The sequence below is a fragment of the Psittacula echo genome, assembly GCF_963264785.1.
Source record: "Psittacula echo genome assembly, chromosome: 13".
Lineage (NCBI taxonomy): Eukaryota > Metazoa > Chordata > Aves > Psittaciformes > Psittacidae > Psittacula > Psittacula echo.
Genome location: NC_137749.1, coordinates 1,526,001 through 1,543,452, shown reverse-complemented (window position 1 = coordinate 1,543,452; position 17,452 = coordinate 1,526,001). Strand labels below are relative to the sequence as shown.

Below are 17,452 nucleotides of genomic sequence, written 5' to 3'. Positions count from 1 at the left end.
TACACAAGTCTCCACATATTTTCGGGGCTAAATCTGGTCTCGGATTGGAACTTGTTTACTTTCAAGTCAGACAGGGTCCAGAACATGTAAATAAAAATGCAAGCTCTCCAAATCCGGTGTTCCTGTGAAGTGCTTCCACATGCTCACCAGCTCCCAGTTCTTTCTTCTGACTCCAAAATCTCACTAAGAAAATCATAAAATTAGGTTTCCTAGGCAGAAAGGAGTAATGGAAACAAGCTAATGACTCAAGTGAACCTCGTGTGGCTGCAGCACTCCTGCTCCTAAGAAAAACCATTTTCATGAAGGATTAAGCTAGAATAGAGGGAAGGGGACCGGTGGAAAATCATGGAATCAACCAGGTTGGAAAAGACCTTTAAAATCATCAAGGCCACCATTAAACCATGTCATCAAGGGCCTTGTCTACATGGATTTTTTGAGCACTTGCAGGGACGGTGACTCCAGCCCTGCCCTGGGCAGCCTGTTCCAATGCCTGAGCATCCTTTGGGGAAGGAATTGTTCCTCAGCTCCATCTAAACCTCCCCTGGTGCAGTTTGAGGCTGTTTCCTCTTGTCTCATCACTTGTTCCTTGGGCGAAGAGACCCAACCCCACCTCACTACAACCTTCTTGCAGGTAAAACTCTAGCACCTGAACTCTGGAAGAAGACATGGACACAACACCCCACAGGAACACCAACCCTGGAAGAAAGCGAGTGTCCTGCCCTCCATGTATGTGACCTACGGACCCCTCACATCTGGGACAGGCTTTTCCCATCATACAAGGTTTCCTCCCTCCATCAGTGCTCGCAGGAGAAAGCAGAGCCTCCATATAGAGTCTTGCTTTTACATATGAGAAAAGTATTTCTGCCCTATTCTCTAGGGAAGGCAAAAAAGAACTTAAACCATAAAAATAAGCAGAGCCACCTCCTATCTCTCCTCCCAGCCGGTCCCCAAGCACACGCAGAGGCTGGGAAAAACTTGGATCCATGGAGCTTCTCGCTCCAGACCCACCAGCCTGAAGCTCTCAAGTGAGAGACTGGGAACACGACAGCTCCAGCACAGCTCCCTGTGCACACACAGCCTGTCTGCAGCACGAGTGATAAAAGGTTGTGGGGCTGTCGCTGACTGCAAAGGCTTTGCATGAAAAGCCTTGAGAAAGAGACTTCAGAATGATCCCTGTTCAACAAAATAAACTAACAGCAACAAGAAGCTGCATAAGAGAGGAAAAACACTCATCAGAGCGGGGAAACAAGCAGTCATATAATATGTTTGAAGGGGAGAAAAACGCTACAATTAATGTAACAGACAACTATAGAGCCAAACACTCCGGTGTCTGCATAGATAGGGGAAAATAATCAGAGTATCTGTTTTCCACCAGCTCACCCTGACCACATCCAGCTGAAGCATTTGAGAATGGGCACTGGCGACCTCCACAAAGGCTCCATCTCCACTTTGGGACCTGCTGCCCAGACGCCAGAGGCATCATTGCCACCAGCGCACAGAGGGTCACAGCCCAGGCAGTGAGTGACCCGCTGGGGGAAACGCCAGCTTCTTAAATACATACAACCACTATGGGGCTGGTTTTGTGATGAGGACAGCTGTCTCCAGGCATGAGGTGAAAGCCACACCACTAGTGATGGCCTTCAGCCACCCATGACCTGCACACCGGGGGCTGGTGACACAGCGTGAAGGGCTCTGCCTTATTTCCAGCCACTGGGAACAGATGGGTCCTCCCTGCAGTGTTTCTCATGGTACCATTTCTACACTGGTGTCCTCTTAAATCTCCCAATTCACTCATTTCAAAGCTACAGAAGTGCCATGAGCAGCCCTGTATTACAAACTCACACAGCTTAAGAAAGAAAACCCCACAAGTGTCATCTTTAAATGCAAAATTTTGTGAATGATTGGGGTGTTTAAGACATCCACGTTCAAAAGAAGCTATGTATAAATTATTAATGATTGCTATCACATTATAGATGATCTGAGGCTTCCTCTGCACTTACAGAATTGCATAACATGCTTTCTGCCAACTATTTCACAAATAAAAGGCCTGCTCCATGCAGGGCACACCCAGTGACACCAAAGTGCAATGGGAAGTCATAAACCAGGAGCTGCTCCCCAGCCCCAGCTCCAGGCAGGAACATGGAATCCAGACACCAATCTCTTTCTATGCTGGTAATGCACAGCTCCCCATGAGTGTTCCTGTTCAGCCCTCCAGGTGGATGGAGCATTGGGACAGGCAGTACCAGTGGGATGGTGAAATATCAGGAGCAAACCATTCCACACATGGGACATAGTCAAGCACCTGGCAGCAAAGCACATGCATTCTGGGGGTTAAAAATACAAGTGCTCACAAGTGATGTGGAGTTTTGTTTTGTTTCCAGGCAAAGGAAGAGATCAGGACAGCCAAAATGGATGGGAGAAGCTGCCGAAGCAGATGGTGCATCGTGCCTGGAGGTGGAGCGCTGCCAGCACAGGGGCTGGTGGGCTCCTCAGGGATGCACGCGTGGCCATCCCAGCAGGGAGGGATGCAGGGATGGAAGATGAGGTAGGGCCATATTCCCAGAGGGAAAGGAACGTATGATCCCAGCCAAGCCCTGCTGATTCCTCACTGAATCACTCACAAAGAAAAGGTGAAATTCAACTCAAACTCCCCCGTGAGACAAGAAATGTGCTTTACTATCAAGCTGCCCGGGGCCCAGTTAAGAGACACCGTAAAAACATGCAGTTCCACACCCAGTTATTAATGGATTGTGCAGACTCATTCAGAGACCTGACAGGCATTTTCATCCCGAGAGGGCTCCTCCCTGCTGCGAGCTGTTTGGGTGCTGTGTGCAGGAAGGGTGCTGCTGCGGCACCTCTGCATCCACCGCTTCGAGCGAGAGCAGCATCACCCCTTCCACCCTCCATCCCTTGCCAGCCCTCGCGGTGACACCAGAGCACCCTGAACACACAGGGATGTTCTCACAGAGCCTCAACGTGCCGCAACACTGCAGGAAGCTTGCGGCCAGCTCAGCCCTTTCCTCCTCAAGAACACACCTTGCAGCAAAACCCTGCTCACTCGGGGTGTGCAGCTCAAACAGAGGAAGGGAGAAAGCCCTGCTTTGTGCACAGTTGGTTTTCATGGCAATGTTCCCATCCCACTGTGCATCAAGATTAGAATCTGATGGTTTAGGAAGGTAAAGTGAAGGCTTAAACTTGCCATGCTGAGCTAAAACACAGTAAATTGCCCAGTGTCAACGCACCGTGCACCCAGGGGTTTTGCGATTCGGCTGCTTTAATGCAGGGAATGTGGATATTGTAGTTAAGAAGGATTATTTGGATAGGTTGGATAATGATATCTTGCCTTCATTTGATCAATACCAGAACATCACCCAAAAAAATATGCCTATCTCAAATATCAGATACCAAGAGATCTGCCACTCCTTCCAGTAACAGAAGAGAAACACCCTTTATCCTATGGTGAGATTCTACTGCTTTATTCCCCTCAGTTTTACCATTTGATGGAAAGGGGTTTTTTGTTTGTTTTCTATAAATGACTTTAAAAAACACAAAGAGTCAGATGTACCCAAAAATACCCGTATTTGTTCCGAACGGATTTGTTCAAGCACACCTTTGCTGCCCTCTTCCCACCTACCGGCTCATCATCCTCAGCAGGAACTCTCTGGTGAACACATGGTGAGCAGCCTCCAAGTCCTCATTTCCATAGCAAAGGGAGTGATTCTTGGCGTTGGATCACAGCCATTTTGATCTGGCTGCTCTCCAGAGGGAAGGATGGGGGGAGATGTGCAGGCTGCAGTTAGAAAAGAGCAGGGGCTGCAGATCTCTGAGCACAGACAGCGAGCAGGTGAAAAACAAAGCGGGGTTAGCTCAGTGCCCAGCACCAAAAGTCATCTTCTCCCTACCCCCAGCCTCTTGTGCATACGTGAATAGCATTTAGTATCTCATTTGTTTCTCAATACCGCAGAGCATCCCCTCCTCCATCATCTGCAAGCAAACCACAGCTCAATTTGGTTGCCGCAGGTTCCCATAGCAGGGCCCTGTGCAGGCTCAGTGCGGGCAGGAGCTCCCTGGTTGGCCCCTGGTAGGATGATCAGATGAGACCCCAACATCTGAGATGATTCACCATAAGGAAAGACTGATTCAGCCTCTATGACACACACAGAATACAACCTGGCTGGCTGAGCGACCCTTGGGAAGTGACTATGGAAATACCCGAGTGGGCAAGAAAGCGCATCCCTGGCTAATGGGGCTGTGCCAGGCATTCACTCTTAGGAAATGGACTTGGAGCTGGAGCTTTAAAAAGGAAGTTAATTAGATCATTGTCTGTGCTGCTGAATCTTCGCTAAGGAGCTGGAACCCTCTCCATACACTTGCTAGACAGGAAATATTTTCTCTTTTTTGGGTAAAGTACAAATTTGGAGGATTTAAACCCTCCCAACTGGGAGCTGAAAGGAGTTTCGATACTGCCAGAGTTACAGCCCTCAGCAAAATCCAAACAGAAGCGCTAGACACCCTGCAAAGACCACTACAATAGAAGTGCTGACAGATCTACGACCACACTGATCTCCTGGATCCCACTCCGGGACACACAGCATCTTACACGTCCTGCTGGGGACGCACCAAAGAGCCTTCAGAACTCCTCTTTCCCCCCTCCAAATGTCAAGTGCCTTCCAGCTGAATCCTACCAACCTTTTCCCTTGGTCTCCCACTGCACAGCTCAGCCACTGGCCTTTGTGTCAGTGTTTAAAAGGACCTTAGAAAGGCAGGATGTCATCAGCCACGCTTGCACAGTGATACTTTTCATTCCGTTCCTTTCTGATCTCCCATCATGATGTGTCACAAGAGTTACCATGAGTTTGCCCATTTTCCTGTTTATAAAGGATTTATCTGTCTCAAGAAGCCAACAGATGTATTTCTGTGGCTTCGGAGGGTTTTCAGCCTGCTTATGCAAGAGGAAATGCATCCTGCTAGGGAACACTTACAGGAAAACCCCCCACTAATGGCAAAATCCTGCTCGGCCCATGTGATTGTGATTGCTTCTGGAAAGGGAGGCACGGAGAATAAAAGGCTGGTTTAAGTCACAGGCAGCCAGAGGCTACTGCTGAGGGAGGTGAAGACATACAGATCCACTGGATAGGGAGAACATCCCTTACAAACAGTGGGTACATGGGACTGGAAAGGCTCTTTTCCAAATGGAACATGTCAAGATAAGCTGTTGATGGTGAACCCCCAAACTCAGAGCCTTATCAAAGAGGTTGCATCCACTTCAGTGGCAGGTTTGGAATAAAGGCAGTCTCAGATAACTGAACAACTGAGAAGCAGATAAGGAGGGAAAGAAAATAAACCAAGGTACAAAACAGGCAGTGCCACCAGCACAAAGTAGCGATGATGATTAATACCAGGGGACACCTGCCTCATTTGCCATGGGGACACAGCAACGTGGACAGCCCAAGGTCATTCCGAACACCTGGGCTGAGATGCTTGAGCCTCATCTGTAAGAGCAGTGAATGCTCAGAGATGAAACCTTGAGGAATGTTATAATCCTGAGCCAATACTGAGGATGTTTCAACCTGAGGCCTAAAGGCCCCCATCATGGCAAAAACACCCTCCCTCACAGCAGGGCTGAGCCACATCTGCAGAGCAGTTGGCCATCATGGAGATAAGCACCACAAGGAATCTAGTAATTTACTCTTCAGAGCACTTTGAACATCATCTGGTAGATAAGGTACAGCCACATATGGAACGGGGCATATAAGCATTCAGGTTTTAAACCATAAAGAGACCACCACCCCATTGCACTTCCTGCTCCATCCCACCACTGCAAGCATCACTGCCTGCCCAGCAGAGCAAGGCCTGAGCTGACAGCTCTATCCCACCGCATGTGAAAAAGGGAACAAGTATCACCCAGGTTATTTCCTAATCACTCACTTGTGGCATTTCTTAACTTCACAGCACTTGGTTGGGCAACCTCTGTGGGTTCTGTAACCCCTGCGTGCGCATGGCCTGTTGTACACCAGCGGACACGGGCTGCCTCCTGCTTAGCCCAGCAGCACGCATACTGCACATAAACACTTCACAGCCTCACCGTGCTGCAGTGTGTTAGGAACACCTCGGAAGCCTCACTCATTCAGAAGAGAAGCCCGCCAGATCATTTCAAGGACAGCATGTCTGAGCACACCTCTGGCAGAGGAAGGGAAGTGAGACACATCCGTGGGGGAAGCAAGAGGCAAGTGTTTGCTGCCAGCTCCATCAGTGGAGCCACACAGATAGCGAGGATAGTGGAGACCATCTTTCTTTGAACCCAATGCGCATGAGCTGCAAGGAGCACGCTGACCACCACAGGAGCACATATCCTATGGCGAGTTCAGAGCCATGACTAGCATCAAATCACAAGAGCAGTCAATCGCCACCGCTGTTAGAGTGGAGAGGCATCGTACCACCAGCAAGGCTTCATCTCCTTCTCCAAGCATCAAGGGAATCCGTGAACTCAGTCTCATGATATTAAGTCTTGCAATATTTGGGCAAGGATGGGAACGGAGCGGAAAATAAATCACATGGCCACAAGAATTTCAGCTTGCCCTAAAACTTCACATGAAACCTCTGGCAGCTAAAAGGAACAGCCACAAAGACCTTGATGCAGTCCTCTGCTTTCAAACCTAATGCTGTCTGTCCCCTCTCTGGTATACCCTTTCAAATCAATTCATAGTAAGTCTATTGCTGACAGCCCTTTTGTTTTCAGATGTTCAGAGTTATTTAAACCAAAGGTGAACACCACTTACAGATGGTCACAATTCCAAAACACATCAGACTTGTGCACAGATGATTTTCAGTCTTTGGTTACTTTAGGCTAGGTTGAGCAAGAGCCTGCCATCTGATTTCACTTTGTTTGAAAGACAAGAAGCTGGAATATGAACGTAATACTGAAATTTCCAGCTGTTCTACCACTGGCGAGATTCTATTCTGGGATGGGAACCTAAACCACAAACTACCAGGGAATTTGATTATATCTCAACTGGGGAGCCCACCACATTCAAAAATGTAACACAAGCCAAACTTAAACTAAGCTGAAATTGCTGTTCTGGACAAAGTGCAAGGTGTTGGTTCTAACCTGTGAAATACTTGATACGATTGGGTTTTCAGAGCTCTACCCTGAAACAATCACACGAACACTGTTATAACATAAAAAACTCTTAAGTCAGAAGTGCTCACAATGGTTAAATCTTGCAGGCATCAAGAGGCACGTGCTATTTCCTAAGTGTTTACCCTGTGTATGTCTCTCAGGCTGTGGCTGGCACTCCTTTCACGTGCACACAGGGAATCAATGGGTATTTTAACGTAAAAGTTTTCAGGCATGCAATTCACCTTCTTGGGGATCTTACTATTCATACCCTTCTGTAGCTTGTATCTTTACAGTTTAACAGTACATCATCTACCATCATTTACAGTGGCAAAAGGACACTGCAGTCGAAAGTCACTACCCTGAACAGAGAGTATTGTCTGGCTTCATTTAATTTGTGTCATCCACCATAAAGAGAGGGCAATGAATGCACACAAGAATCATCACACCAAAGAATTCATCACGGTGATGGGTGATGTATTGGGGGATATCTGGATGGCTCCAAGAGCCTTCATTCTCCACTTTCTCCACTGGAATAAACAACAGAGATGCTTCTTCACACACTGAATCCTCATCCACTGCCAAGACACAGAGCAACATGCTTCCAGAGCTGAACAACAGCCCTATGAACTTCAGCCAGAGACATTACACCAGCAGGGTGGAAGATGCTACTTACACCCCCGGGGACTGACTGCATCACCCCCCAGTAAGAGCAGCACATGCCACAAAGACGAAAGCAACAGGGCTTCAGACCACACTCTGACCCCGTGAAAGACATGAGAGGGAGAGCACAACCCCCTGAGCAGAGCTGCAAGTCAGCAGGGCTGTTACAACAGCCAAGCACCAGGATTCCAGTGAGGAGAAGTATGCAGATAAAATGCTTTCTCCATAGAGCTGACCTAGTTCTCTTATCAATGCAACAGAGCTAACAAGGAAGCACCAATCTGTTCAGAGCTGCTACCCCAATTTGCTGCATTCTTCTGCACTCTTGAAGGTTATATGCAAGCTTCTTCCAGCCCATATTCCTGAGACATCACACACTTTTCTTCTAACCTGGTTTTGGGTGAGAGCTGAGTCCCAGCTAAGGATGGTGGCTACAAATGGAGAAAGAGCTCTTCCCCACCAGAGCTTCATTAATTCCTCACCAAATCACCACCAGGTCCCATCTTTCCCAACTAACGAGCTAAGGCACAAACACCTTCTTCCTAACATGACAGTGCCAACAGCAGAAACCAACTGCATTATCTCCTGAAACATGAATCAATCAAACATGCCCAAAGGAAATAAACAGCAAACTCAAAGTCCTTCTACAGAGGAGTGTGACAGAGGAGCTCACCGGTAGCCACTAAACCTGAAACTCAATGCCATATAGAGGATGCAGTCTGCCCTCTTTGATGATGAGCTTAGGCTAGATGTCAAGCAGACAGCAGCACCCAGGAGCTGGGAGCCTAAAGCATGGGAATACCAACACCACATGCAGGATTTCACATTCTGCACAAGCCCAGAAGGGCTGCAGGAGTGAAGGTAACCTGATTACATGGTATTTTCTAAGGTAAGCACATTTCCTCTTAAAACTCCAGTGGTTTTAAGGTATTACTGGAAGTATTTCACAGATTCTCCTTGCTTACAGCTAACGGGATCTTTCCTCAAAAAAAGAAATGACAGGAAGATTTATTGAAAGGAGAAATCTTCAAAGGACTTAAACTGGTTTTTATTCCTCCATTACAACATGTGTTACCCACAGGAACAAACTACAAACATTAAAGATGTTTTAAGAAGATAAATAGTCTCAGGTCCCAGTTCTTCAGGAGCACCAAGAGCCATCATGAGGAAACCAAGGCCTGCAGAAAGCCCTCTGCTCTCAACACAAAGTTAGCTGGGACACAAAATCCTCCCAACTTAGAAATAAAGCAGAAACAACACATCAGCACAACCGAGGCTCACAAATAGGGCAGCCAAGTGTGAGTCAGACTGACCAAGTGAGGATGCAGCATTCTCCAGATGGCCCTGCCTGACCACAAATGCTCCACTGGCCTGCTGGATGGAACACAGCACCCAGATCTGCTGGGAGCCCACTGAGAGGACAGTGCTGCCTTGGGGGATGCCATCAGACAGGAAGAGGATGGCCAAGTGTAATGGCAGCATCTCTTGGACCACACCTCTGTTGTGGTGTCTTGAGTTTGATTCCAGCCCTGTGATGGACCAGAGACCTGGACAACATCACGGTGAGGCTGGAGTTATTGCTCAGAGCAGCATGGTCCCTCACACTGCAATTCTGAATGGATGCTCTACTCCAGAAAGTAGGAACGGGCTTGGTCAGCACACCCTGAGAAACACCTCATCCGAACTGGAGCCCAAATTAGAGACTTTCACATCTCAAGCTACTCAATAACACCCACTCAAAAGGTGAGACACTCACACTGAACTGCTTTTGATGTCTCAAAATAAAACCAATAATGATTAATTCTCAGAGAGAAGACAATATCCTCAATGCAGAAGGTTCAGACTGGACAACACAAACATCTGAGATTTTCACGCTGTACAAATAAGCTGCAAAACGCATCTCAGTTCTCCCAGCTGGAAGTGGTGTGTATTTCTCCAGATTTCCATTTGCCGTCCTGCCAGCTCTTCTGGCCGAGTAGCCTATAATTCAAAGAGCACCATTGTCATTCTGTCCTGTTTCTGTAACATGCAATTTGAAATCAGGGCTGGGGGAGGGAGGAAGAGACTGGAGGAGGCTACAACTCAAACCCAGATAGCTCTATCTGCTAACTTGATTTTAAATCCCTATCTTGTGGTACCAATTAGAGCTCCTCAAACATGTGTTTGAGCAAAGGGTTCCAAGTTCAAACACATTTCTTCTGTCCTACAGATGTTCTTTGTCCCTGATCCATTTCAGGCTGCTGTCCTACACTGCAGCAGAGGCCATCACATGCTGTGCTAAGAGGGCAGCAACCCAACTGAGCTGGTGTTACACCGTGAATGCAACATGGAACATCTTTCTCACCTCTCTGAACAGGTGAGAATAGACACATTGACTTAGGAAAAGTGTTATTAGTTCAGTAGCAGCTTTAATAAACACTCCTGCTACACTGCAGAGGAAGATTTCGGATGCAAGAAGAAAAAACATCTTCCTACACCCACAGGCTCCCTGTGCCAAGGACAAGGAATGTACCCGCTGTCCCCAGCACTCCCACAGCAGCTCTCTGCCTACCTGACAGGGAGAATCACCCCTGATAGCACTGCATGAAGGCTGACTCCCTGGGGAAGGCACCTGCAGTTGGCTGCTCTTCAGCTGGGGAACTTGTTTTCACCAAGGGGCATGAAGAATTACAGCCTGTGCTTAGTGACCTTTAAGCTTTACTTACCTGTTGGCTCGACAATCACATTACTGCACGTGCAACCCACACTTCCAGCCCTTTGAGAGTCCCTGTGGCATTTACAGCAGTTCTGAAGGAGAGCAGCCAAAACAACAGGCAGTATTACACCGAGATAAGCCCCAGCTGGTTTTTATGTGATCATTCATAGTGCTTAAGAATTCCCTTAGCAGACCAGAAGATCAATGTGGCAAGCACCACATATAAAGAACAAAAAGATAACCTTTACCCTCGAAGAAACACCAGGGAGCAAAGTGAAGAGGATAGATAACCCAGCGCATCCAAAGCATGGCAGAACGGGAGGCCAAGCCAGGGTAGCCCACATCTACACAACAAGACCAAGAAAAGCTTTAACAAATTGCTCCAGAGAGCAGGAAAAAGATGCTGGAAGGCATGATGACAATCAGCTAGAAGTGTTTTGTGCTACACTTGACACTGTGCTAAAGCAAAGGTACACACTGCTGAAGTACGTCTGGCTATCCATGTTTGCCTAAGCAGGCTCTGGGTTTTCTTCCTGCCTTATAAACTGATCTTCGCAGGTCCAAAAATGGACATAAACCTTAAAATCACTTTAATCTACCTCCTGTTCTGAACAAGACAGTTTTGTGCCTATTTACTCCAACCTTCAAGATACAGTATAATTAACGTAAGTACTGAGTAAGAAAGGAGCAGTTGAAAAACTAAGTGTAAGAATGGCCATTTATCCACACACACATCCCACCATGTATGCTGGTGCAAACAGATGAACCACCTGTAAAACAACAAGTACACCTAGTATTACATACTACAAGTATTCCCAGCCTGGTACCTGCACAACCCTGAGCAAAACACTGAACCTCACACTTCCAACATCGAAACAAGGGTATTGATCCGCATCACACAGAGAACTGCAAGAAACAACTGTAGCACTGACTGGCCACTGTATGATGAAAAGCACCAAGTAAATGCCAAGCTTTTACCCCAAGTCATTTGGGTGGTCAAGAGTCCAGCATGAACGAACAAACCGTGAGGTTTTTAAGGATTTAAAGTGAAAGGGGATTAAGAAAAGGCAACTTGAAAAGGTAACACCAGCACCAAGCCCAGTCCCTGGCTGTTGAGCCTCTGCTGATGACTATCTTCCTTATCAAGTGATCATCTGCCCAGCACTGCCAGTTTGCCCGGCTCCCAAGGGACGCAGTGCTTACTCCAGCTTGAATTTACTGCTGCCTGCTAATCCCTGGTGGTGCTAATTACACCCATTATCAGCTTGTCCGACTGTGCCTGACGCATGTCCAGTACCCAAACCTGCAGCACCGTAGGATGTCAAGCCCCTATCAGATCTGCATGGGACCAGGACGCTTCAAAGCGTGATGCTTTAATACAGCAGGTTTATACATTTATGTGAGATAAACAATGGATTTTCAAGGACTCCAGGACACAGTCTCTATGGCAACTATATGCAGAACTAAGGGGATGGAGCAGGAAGGGAGGGGAAGCTCCTACATTTCTAAAGACCCCAATCAAAGTGATTTGAAGTCCATTTTCCAGAGACTGCCTATAGCAGGAACTGCAGGTGAAATGTTCTGCCTAGCTTCACAGATGGAGGCAAACAAGGTGTAGTTTTAAGCACACCATCCCCATCCAGTTGTATGAAATCCTGCTCCAGGTACATTTGATAAGGCTGCAGAAATGGTTGCCTTACTATTGAGCTAAGAAGGACTGCACACAGATTACATGTATGCTTATACATACAGAGATTACACACAAAGATGCTCTGGCCAGCCAAAATTTGGATGGAGAGCCCAGGGACACCACAATCTCTCCTGAAGGGCACGCTTCGCCTTAGGCACAGCTCAGCCATGCTCCAGCCCAAAGCTGCCAGCTCATCTCAGCACACTGACCACATCAGCCTGAACCTTAATTGCTTTAAATCAGGCCTCACCACTGCTTTAATTTCATTTCCAGCCATTTTTCAAATTCAATTATTAAAAGAGAAAACAAGAAAAACCTAATTAAGGATGGCTTGAGAGGCCCAGCTCAATGTCAGAGTCACTATAGCTGATTCAACCTCAACCAGCTTCTCCCACTGAGAGCCAGACCTCAAGAGTCATTATATACTCATAGCAAAAAGCATATGATACAAAAATCTGTTGTTTTCATCAACAAAATTTGGATCAAGACAAAACAAATAATGCTGACGCAGCACAGTGGTAATGCTGAAGAAATATTATTGTCCTTTCTACAGTGCAGGTGGTTCTACCTTGGTATCTGACTCATTAACAAAGAAAGATGAAGAGGAGACAGGGCTGAAGAGCCCATGTTTTACTCTAACCCAAGGAAACCTATTGATGGGCACCACGACGACATCAGCAAGCTGGCAGCCTTCGAAAAAACAATGTTTTGTCCCCCATAGGAGGCAGCAGCAGATACCATTATCATTATTTCTGACAAGTTCGTGACCTAGAGAGCAGGATTTTAAGGCTTTTATGGTATTCCAACACAAAAGCCTCTTCCATTCCAGAGGCGCTGTGACTTGTTACCACAATATCTGCTGTAAAGAGATGACCTCTGTCTTACTATCATGAAGAACCACATGAGAGAGGTGCGAACTAAACTTATTTGCGCAACAGTCACCTACTTTATAGCTCCATCATTACATCCACATCCAGCCATTAATTCTGATCAGACTTGTGCTCACTAAACAAACCCATACATGCACATACACAACTGATGGTTGTAATGCAACTAATGGTGTAGTCCATTAGGAACCTCTGCAGTCAGTTTGCTCCTCTGTGGACCATCAGTGCCAGACTCTGCGTTGGAGAGGCCTACAGTGCAAATGCAGACCTGCTGGTGGGGCCCCTAAGACCTGTCACTACTACACTGAAAAGCTGAGTAAGTCTGGTGTCACCCTGGTATTTTACATGCCTAATGCTATAATCTAAAATATCCTCATCTAAAAGCCATGTGCTGAGCAATTATAACCTCAAAAAGAAACAAATAATCCATTTTTAGTGGAATTACTCACTTGAGGAAGAACAGAACAAAGCAATCTTATTAGCAAACAGAATGAAAGGGCTCAGTAACTGATCCCCAACTATAGCGGTATACTCAACACATCCGGAATAACTGAGTTTCCAGTCAGATTAATTTCAGAGTGAACCACCAAAATATAAGCAGACCAAAAATATTAGGTAGGGGAGACAGCAGGGAAAGAGCTCGAAGAGCAGACAGACATTTAATTCTCATTCATATGCCCTGTAAACGCTGAAACTGGGGCACTTCAAATCCTCGGTGAGTTTGTGTCCCAACACATCCTTAAGGAAAGACTGAGATGATCACAAAAGCCTCAAGTCAGACAAAAAAAATCAAAACAAACAAACCCATCCTTTAAAAGTCAAGTGAAAATGTGCCTGTGTTTGCCTGAAAGGACATTCCTGGCCCTGGGAGTGGTGCACTGATGACCTCACCCAGCTGCAGACTCAGGCCAGGAAGTGTTTTGCTCATGTCTTCAAAATAGGAAGCTGGCATCCAAGCCATAGTCCTCAGCATCAGTAACCAAATTCAGGCTAATAACACCAATTCTCTTATAATCAAAACGCAACGTGGTGCTTTAATGAGCCATTTTATGAAGCCACCATTACAGCCCAATATTAAAGTTGAACATGATGCAGGGAGTGGTTACTGAGGGCAGAGCTCTCAGCGGCCTTCACTGCATCACTCCAGAAAGCTGCTATTTTACCCTTCTGTGCATTCCTCCTCATTGCCATTACACTGAATCTCTGCCTTGCGCTTGGAGTGCATCCCAGAAGTGACAGATGCAATAAGCACGAAGATTTCACTTGAAAAAAGCCAATGATGTTTGAAAAGGCAGCTCACTAGAAGACAGAGTCATGCCAACAGAGAACAGAGACACACAAATGCTGATTAAAGCAATCTGTATACAAGTGACCATTGAAAAATGACTGTCATGAAGTGCTATATTAAAACAAACACGAAGTAAATGCTCCCTGACAGGCACCCCGGTGCGTCGGGTCTTCCTCTGGCTACTGAAAATACTCCAAACATACACACAAAATAAACACACGTCGACTTTATCGCAACAGTATTTGATCTTCTACCTTTGTGTACACAGTTTCAGCAAACAGGAGTATTAGCTGCAATAACACGTCTCGGGGAGTTCACAGCCATCTGGTTTCTCCCCCTCCTTGAGCAGAAAGGATGATTCAATGCTTGTTATTCAAATGAAAATCAAATATATCCTCTCCTGCCTCGCACACACTGCTTTCTGTAACCATCACACATAGGAACACGCTTCTCACTGTGCCAGTTCACACCATTTTCCCACACTCACAGCAGGCACCGAGCTTCCCTCCTGCACATGCTTACAGAGGCGAGAGTCAGGTAATCAGGATACAGCCTGGCCTAAAATTAAACCCGAATCTGTATCAGCAAACTAAAAAGCCAGCCACAACCTGGACTGTTCAATACATCCCGCTTCCATTTTGCCAGCATCCTTTGGTCTTGCCTGGACCACTCCACACCTGCATGAACAGATACGCTCAAACACACACGTACGTGGCTCAAACTACAGCTAGTAAAACCCCCACAGCACTAATGCTATCACTTGGACAATAAAACTGCACCCATCAGTTTTACTTTTGTCTCAGCCACTTTCTAGCCCTTTTGGGGCTTTTTTAGACCCGTCTCCTGTGCAATCACAGCATCACATTGTCTAGTCCCGGGTACTACAGCTGAATGCTGCACATCAGATGCTCCTCCACGTACCAGGAGCAAGGAAGCAGCTCATTTCACAGAGCTCAGACAAGCACAAACCTTTGCATTCCGGCCTTTGACACATCGCTATTAAAACAACGTGGCTTTTTGCGGAGAAAAACAAAGCCTGGGAGCACGTCAGAGAGCCCGGGACTTCACACATCTCCCGAGCAGACTCGGAGGAGCCACCGGTAACGGTGTGACACGCACCAGGTCAATGAGAGCGTAAAGCAAAAAACCAGAGCTAAACCCTCCGGTCATCTTTTGTCCTCTGCAGCGTTACCCACGGTGCCAGCGGGTTCGCGGCGCTCCGGGGCCACACGCACACGCCGGTGCCACCGAGCCGCTGCTGCGTCGCCATGGAAGGAACAAGAGGAGGAAAAAGCCCAGCGAGACCCAAGCGGAACAAAGGCGGGCGCGGGGCTGCGGCGGGCATCAGGTGCCGGCGCGCAGGGGCGGCCCCGCCGCCGGGGAGCCGCGCCCCGGCCATGCCCCGCCGCCGACCCGCGCCCCCCGCCCGGATGCCGGCCCCGGGGCGCTCCGCTGCCGCGCACGGAGGGGAGCAGGGGGAAGCCCCGGGCGGAGCGCGGCGTCCAACCGCGGCGGGGAGCGCGCTTCCTCCCGCAGGCCCGGGCGCTGACAGCGGCCGCCGCCTCAGAAAGGGCTCGGCGGGTACAGCCGCGCAGGAAGAGCCCGCACTAACGCCCGCCCCACTCGGCTCGGCCCGGCTCGGTTCAGGCTCGGCCCGGAGCCCTTCCACAGGCACCGCCGCCTCCCTGCCCTTCCGCTGCCCTCCCACCGCCGCCACCCGGGTTCCCGCCGCGCCGCGCACCGCGATCCTGAGCCGCGTCCCCGCGTCCGCTCCTCAGCCCGGCGGAGCCGCCTCCGCCGCCAGCCGCCGCCGCCCGACTGAGCGCCGCGGCACGGGGCGGGGCTGACGCAAGGCCCCGCCTCCCATTGGCCCCGCCTCCCGCCCCGCTCCTGGTTGGCCACGCCTCTCAGCTTTGGGGCGGGGCCGCGCGGTGAGTGGCAGCTCGTCCAGTCAATGGCGGAGCGGCGCTCGCCCATGCGTGATTGCGCGCTCTCACACACACACACACACCCCCCCCCCCATTCCCATCCCTCAGCACGGGGGATGCGGCGTCGCATGAGGGCCGGACCGGAACCGGAGCCGGGCCCCCCGCACCCGGCTCCCGTTTCCTGGTTCCCGTTGTCCGGTTACCTTCCTGGGCTCAGCTCCTTGCCGAAGGGGCCGCCCCTCGGTGTCCCCTCGCTGCCCCCAGCCTGGCTGAGCCTCTTCCCTCCCAGCAGGGATGGTGCAGTCCCGCTGTGCACACCCGGGTGATGGGGGGGGGTCCGGGCACTACGGCCACGGAGCTGACACCTGCGAGCGCTGATGGAGGCACAGCCTCACCGTGAGCTGAGCATCACAGAGCGCACGGCTCTGACCCAGAAACCGCCTCGTCCTGTGCCGCTCGGTGGGGCTTGGCAGCGAGATGGTGACGGGAGGGGAGGGCGAGCCCCTGCTAAAACCACGCTGCAGTGAATGTCGTGGTTGAAGGTTTAACCCGCAGGACAGGAGCTTGAAACCAAAGATTCCCCCCATTGCAGCAGCAGCAAAGCCGCTTTGGGGGATGCCGGATAATGTGGTTGTAAGGAGGGGGTTTGCCTCTGCTGTGCGATTAAAGAGGGTAACGGTCATTGATACAGTGAGATGAGCACCTCTGCAATGGGTGCCTTGAGGCACACAGGGCAGTGTCACAGGGCGATGCCGTTTGCAGGGTAACGGCAGTGTCAGGGCAATGCCACCCACAAGGCAATGGCAATGACAAGGCAATGGCACTCGCAGGGCAACGGCAGTGACAAGGCAATGGCAGTGACAGGGCAATGGCAGTGTGTGGGCAACGGCACCCGCAGGGCAATAGCGGTGGCAGGGCAATGGCAATGGCACCCGCAGGGCAATGGCAGTGACAAGGCAATGGCAGTGACAAGGCAATGGCAGTGGCAAGGCAATGGCAATGGCAGTGACAAGGCAATGGCAGTGGCAAGGCAATGGCAATGGCAGCGACAAGGCAATGGCAGTGAAATGGCAATGGCGGTGACAAGGCAATGGCAGTGAAATGGCAATGGCGGTGACAAGGCAATGGCAGTGAAATGGCAATGGCGGTGACAAGGCAATGGCAGTGAAATGGCAATGGCAGTG

The 17,452-nt window shown here is 49.2% G+C and overlaps 1 protein-coding gene across 1 annotated transcript in view; it reads right to left on the bottom strand.

Annotated features, from left to right (window-relative positions):
- Positions 1 to 16,184, bottom strand: part of CORO1C (coronin 1C) — a 43,662-nt gene extending 27,478 nt beyond the window's left edge. Inside the window, exon 1 of the mRNA XM_080629006.1 lies at positions 16,082 to 16,184. The gene's annotated coding sequence lies outside the window, so the exon portion shown is untranslated. The remainder of the gene's footprint in view (positions 1 to 16,081) is intronic.
- Positions 16,185 to 17,452: the final 1,268 nt, after the last annotated feature.